This window comes from Macadamia integrifolia, chromosome 4, assembly GCF_013358625.1.
Source record: "Macadamia integrifolia cultivar HAES 741 chromosome 4, SCU_Mint_v3, whole genome shotgun sequence".
Taxonomy (NCBI): Eukaryota; Viridiplantae; Streptophyta; class Magnoliopsida; order Proteales; family Proteaceae; genus Macadamia; species Macadamia integrifolia.
Window position 1 is genome coordinate 5,054,665 of NC_056560.1, and position 6,881 is coordinate 5,061,545.

General features: G+C 36.3%; 1 pseudogene; it reads right to left on the reverse strand.

Annotated features, from left to right (window-relative positions):
• Nucleotides 1-6,881, reverse strand: part of LOC122077592 — a 27,726-nt pseudogene that overhangs the window by 16,192 nt on the left and 4,653 nt on the right.

Here is a 6,881-nt window from a genome sequence, read left to right on the forward strand (position 1 = left end):
AACCAACACAATAATGAAGATCCGTTCTATACTACAGTAACCTATGTTGACACGCTTAAAATGGAAACCTCAAGCAGCAATCCAAATACTAATCTTACCCAGGGACATTTGGTTCCCAAAGAATCAATAGCACTTGTGTTGGTGTAATGCCATCCATGGTTCATTTAAACACATTTGAAGCATATTTAAGCCATATCAATTCAATATGGCATAATAGATAAAAATTATCTTAAATCTAGATGTACTTCACAAAGAAGAAAGGGGATATAATATCAATGCTAATAACTTACAAGAACAAGGTCTGAAGCATGCAAGAATTCCAATTGATGGGTTGCATAAATGACAGTCTTCTGAGACAGGATTCACATTAGACATTCCTGCACAAGGCTTACAGACTTTTAGAAAACTTTGTATATTGAGATACTATAAACAACAAGTAATACTGTATGACATATTTGTGTCCTCCCAATTTGGGATTTGTAAAGATTTAAGTAAGCTGAACTTTACCTTGAACAGATGTGCTCCTTTGTGTGTGCATCAACAGCACTGAAAGGATCATCTGGTAAATAAATGTCAGAATCACTGTAGAGGGCCCTGGCTAGCTGAATCCTTTTCTTCTGCCCCCCACTCAGATTTATTCCCCTTTCTCCTACCATACTCAGATCTCCATCACTCCACATTTGAATATCTCTATTTAATGCACATCCTTCTAGAACATTATCATAGAAACTTCTCTCCATTTCCTTACCAAACAATACATCCTCTCTAATCGTACCTGTCTGAATCCAAGCACTTTGTGGGACATAAGCCATTGATCCATACACCTCGATTCCCGTACCTGTAATCCTTGGAATCTCTTCTAGTATACTAGACAATAGGCTTGATTTCCCTGAACCTACAGACCCACAGACAGCAACCTAAACACCTTTCATGATTTTCATCCTCTGGGAAATTTTGATTGTTGGCTTCGTCAATATTGTGTCACTGGTTTCCCAAGGGTACTCCCCCGTCTCAATCTTGATTGCAACATCACTTTCTTTTGGAGTAAAACTGTATTTGAGCATCTTTTGATCTTCTTCTCTGATGAAATTTTGGATCCGATCAATTGAGACCTTTGTTTGAGCAATCATGGACATTAAGTCGGGGAGATTGTAGAGGGGTTCTTGCAGAACTCGGAAAGTGGCTAGAGCTGAGAGGACAGTACCAGATGTTAATGGAGCTTCCACCAGCATGCAAACACCAAAGGTGATGACTGAAACTAATGTTGGTGATGCCCAGAAGAGAAAGCAAACAACCGAGCATATATACAGATATTGCTTCAACCAGCTTCTCTCACTTTCTCTAAGTTTCATGAGCTTTCTCAGATAGGTGGTTTCCCAAGAATGCATCTTCAATACCTTTATTCTTTTCAAAATCTCTGAGGTAAATTTTATTCTCGAGTCCTTTGCTTCCATGATGTTGGAATGGAACCTTTTTTGCAGTTTGGTTAATGGGATGTTGCTAACCATCACCAAAACTGTGGTGAGGAGTCCTGCAATGGCCGGAACCATGCCGAGGTTCCTATAGAGAATGACTAGTGCTAGAAGGAGCTGGACAGGGAGCAACCAGACCCCATGAATGTAGCAGAAGAAATCCTCAATCTTCTCAGCATCCACATTGATGAGTTTCACAACTTTACCATTGCTTTGACCAACATGCTTGATTAAAAGAGATTTCCTGTAGATTAATACCATAAGAGCTGCTCGGACTTGAATACCGATCCGCTTGGCACCGAAATACCATTATCTTTGTGAGAGAGATTCTACTGTCTTTGCCAAGAAGAAAATTAATGCAAGAACTAGTCCATACCCATGGCCGGAATCGTCACAGTTTTGCGATAAATAATTAACGAAGTTCGTGATGAGGAAGGGACCCATATAAGAAGCAATTGTGTTTACACCTGAAAAAACACAGTATCAGTCCTTAAAACCATCTTGAGGAAGTTCAATGGATGAAAAAAAACTTATCAAGTGATCATACCTGCAAAAAAAGCATTTATAAGCAGAGGTCTCCAGAAGGCATGGGCTATAGCTGTGTGCAACGAAAAAGTTCCAGCTTTCTGTTTCCTAAGCCATTCTTGTAACAAGGAGTAAGATTTCTCTGCTGTTTCGGATTCAGGAACTGAAGGAATATGGGGAAGTTCAAGTTTTTGACTCCGACCCCCTTTGGAAAAGCGGGTTTAGCCAACTGAAAGTGAGTCTGCTGTAAATCCCTGCATTACTGAATGTTGGGGATTCTTTACCATATTAAACATATGAATAACCCTATAGTGTTTAGAATACAAGAATCATCAACCTTTCATAAAAGATTAATCATAGGTGTAGTCCCTAAATCAAGAACAATAAAGTATCTCATCTTAAAATACATAACCATATAGATTTACCATATCTATAATAATCAATGGGACAACCATGACATGAATCATAAATGGGAATAAAGAAGTACCTGTGTCCCATGAACATAGATCATGAACCTCTGTCCCATGTGGTTAAACATTACTCCCATGAAGATGACAATGAACTACGCAAGTGGAGTCCTTCTACTGAGATCTTCTGCAGCCTCTTACTCTAGGGTTTCCTTTCTTTCTGTGCACTTGCTCTTGTGAGAAAGCCGTGCTCTCAAAACCAATAAGGCATTAAGTTATGGCTGCAGGGACCGTCAGTATTCTATTTATAATAGAATCCCTAAAACCCTATTCCACTCTCACAATGAAAAGAGCTAGGAGTTTCCTAATCAGAGAGGGTCTATAATTGCTTGGGCCCAATGGATCAATCGGTATCAGTTAAGCCCACATAAAAATCTTAACAATTTTCCACTTGGGCTACACTGATACTGATGTCTTTCCATTGACTCCTGGCCAAATAATCCCAAGACTGAACACCACTCAAACAAATTTTGATCCAATCAATAATCTCTATTGTTGAACAATAGTAGAAAATATACCTCAATATATGGCATATAACTATCTAATGTTACAGACAATAGAAAATTATCAATCCAAATCGCCTGGAAACATATATATATAAGGAGTTGATATCATACCTGTGATCACATGAAATATACATTTCATTATAGGTCCTTTATTGATCTAAAGATCAGCCTACCTTGAAAACCTCACAGGTAGAAAACTTTGATATTAATCAACACTTGGCAAACTGCCATTTTCTTGAATTAATATCTTACTTTGGCATACCGCCTATGGCTAACTGCCACTTCCATGGATTTAGGTTAAATACCACCATAAATCACAAACTTTGGCAAACCGCCTGTGGTAAACCACCACTTCTTTGGACATAGGCTAAATACCACCATACATCACAAATTCTGACAAAATATCGTCAATTACCTTGGCCAAGCACTGTTAATAAATCTTAACAAGCACAGCCTTTAAACTTTGGCTTTTATCACCATGATATCTTTGGTTAAATGAGATCATAAAACTCCCACTAATCAAGCATGTCAAAAACCTCAATAACACCAATGTTAGAAAATATGGCTCTTGAGTACTTTGTCGATAAACTTGGATGACATCACCTTTGGGCAAATGTCACATTTACCTTGGGAAACACACAATTGAACTAAATGTACCACTTTGGTGGGTTTCACTCATTCCTATCATGTTTTCCACATTAGAGAAGAATATATGTACAGAAGTGTATGCTTTAATGTGTTTCTTACACAATCAGAGACAACACAAACAAATGAAGCATAAATGTACACAAATAATTCAAAGAACAGAATTTAAGATAAAATCAATTCAAAATTACTCCGAAGTCATTATAAACTTAATAGGACAATAAAATTGTTCCTATTTCCCTTCAGTTGTGCTTTGTTCAGCAACAACACCTGTTTGGGTTCCCTGAGAGCTAAAACCAGATCAAGTAACCCTAAGAATCTCAGGTATGAATCATACACACCAAATAACCGGGCTAGAAAATTTAATATGTACACCTAGTAGATAAACTACACAATAAATGTACATCTAGCAGATAAAACACACAAGAGTCACAACCGTAATTACATTCCTATCCTTTGGGCTAAGAATGTACTGGTCCTCTTGTAAATCCAAATTTACTGTGAAAATACAATTACTTTTATCACATGTGGGTTTAGAAACCTCTAAGTTATAGTCCTTTCCATACATGTATTTTCTTTAACTTGGGTGACATCACTTTTGGACAAATGTCATCAACTTTGCTGTGCTTGGAAAAACTATGAAATAATAGGATGTGCCACTTTGGTGGATTCCATCAAATCATTTCATAGCTTCCTAGAAATATACTGTGCAGCATAAAATGTGCGGAATCTCACACCCAGTTTAATTCTAATATATTTATCCATCATAGGGTGTTTCAAACAAAACATTCAAGTACAAAATGACATGAATATGAATTTACTTATATATTTGAACCCATAAATCATTATTCAATATCATGATAATAATAAATCAATGCAAAACTCCAAATAATTCTTTTGCATGAAAAACAATATAGAACACTGAATTTATTCTCCCACTAGCAACCTAGTAGACTGAGTTTTTTCTCCCATTGGTCGAGCCACATAAAATAGCTTAAGATCCATACTTTTATTCTCCCACTTGGTTCGACCAGTCATAAATTAATCCATTTATTGGAGAACACAATTCGTTAAACGTAACATACATATAAACTTGTTCACATATGCCCAAAAACAAACGAAACCAAACATTTATCAATTAATGTTCATAAATAGGTTTTCAGAGAACAATGGCAGTGTTTAAGAACTTGGTATTGGATTGATCAAAATCGACACTAATCCAACCCAACCAATCCGAATTGATCCAATCGGAATGCAAAAAAATAACACATTAAATAAACCTATAACTTATGGTTATAGTGATGAAACCCTCATCCACCCTATTGTCATTGATCAACTGTCCAATACCTTTTTAAGGCAAAAAAAAAAAAAATTTGCTTTAAAAGCATAATACCAAACTATTGATTTGCTTCTCCTAGTATAGAAAACTAGGTATTTGAGGCATATGTAGGCCTCTATATTCTCAAGCCACTTTTAAAGACATTAGCTTAATGGTTCAACTCAAGGAAGAATAATCCATTCGATATTTAATTAATGCATGTAACATCAATAAAAACCAACATTACATCACTAACCATTAAACATAATCAAAGTGTCAACTGAACTACAATCTCAACCTTTAGGTCTGGAATGCACTAGTCCACTCAAAAACTATAATGACAGTGGGAGCTCTTCAACTTCGAAAATTACTATCACTTTTGGATGCATAACAACTTCTAGGTTAAGGTCTGCCTAGAGTACACTTGCATTTATGCATGTCTTTGATAATGTCGCCTTTGGGCAAACATTACTTAATTCCTGCTAACAATTTTCTATGTCTTTGAATATAAGACAAAATCTTTGAGTTGTAAACCTATTACAGTAATCTTAGATTTTACCACTTTGGTGGGTTCCATCAATTCCACTGTAATAGCTTACAACTACACCTAGCAGCTTAAATTTGTGGGTTATTTAAACATGAACTAAATATCAAATTACATGTAAAAGAACAAACATGTAACTGTCAACAAAATAAACATTACAATGCTCAATTATCAATTACTTCAAGAGTGTCAACCGGAACTTTATACTAATCCACTCAAGTTTCTGCAATTACTGCGAGACTTTTTCTAACTTTCGAAAAGTACCGCCATCTTTGGATGGACAGCATCTTCTAGGTTGAGAAATCTCTATTCTGTTTTTCACTTATTTTAACTTTAACCTTTCTTTGATAATGTCACATTTAGGTGAACATTAGCAACTTTTCTACCAATCATTATTCTCTGTCTTTTCAAATAAAGAAGACTTTGATTTGTATTCTATTACAATAAAGTTGAACTTTACCACTTTGGTGGATTCCACCCAATCTTATTGTAATAGTCTACAAATTTATTCCGGTAGCTAAAAGTGGGATTGTTTAAGCATGAATAAAAATATTCATAAACAAAAGCATGAACTACATTACCAATAATAACCAAGTTCATATTCTGATATGCAAGTAATGTATGAGTTGATTTTCTTTTATTTATTCCAATTAATAGAAAAATCATAAAGAATCATTAACCACCCATACTTGTAACTTATACAAAAAAAATCATAAAAGTTGATCAAAACTAGGCTCACAATATATCAAAACGAAGAGTACGAAAAACTGGACTCAACGCAAAAAAACCAGGGTGAAAAATTCTTCACCGTTTGCCTGTACGAGCCATTTGAAGTTGCAGAACTAAAAATAGATCAAAATCAATCTAGTTTCCCAAACCAACCGGTTCGGCCAACCGGTCTAATCCGGTTCAGGCATATTGAATCCGAGTCAAAATCCAAGTCAATTGGTCAACGATTCGGTCAACCTTTGACCGAGTCAAACAGAGTTGGTCATGAGTTGACCCACTACACCCCGGGTTAACTCGGTAGGGTTTCCGAGGTGACCCGGCGATGACTCGCCGCCGTTTTTTTTTTGAATTAAAAAAAAAAATTTCTCTCTCCTCCGGCAGCCGGTTTCCGGCGGTGCGTGCCGGCGCGTCCGGAGGTTTCCGGTGACGTGCGGCATACCGCCGCGACCGTATTTTCAAGCTCTACACCTTTCGTGAAGAAAGTTTTCCCATATGGGATCTTTAAGTAATGGTAAAATTATGATTTTCATGATTTGGGACACAAACCCTATACAAAATCAATTTTTCTTGATTCTAACACTATAAGGGTTGGCTCTGATACCAATTGTTGGGGATTCTTTACCATATTAAACATATGAATAACCCTATAATGTTTAGAACACAAGAATCATCAAC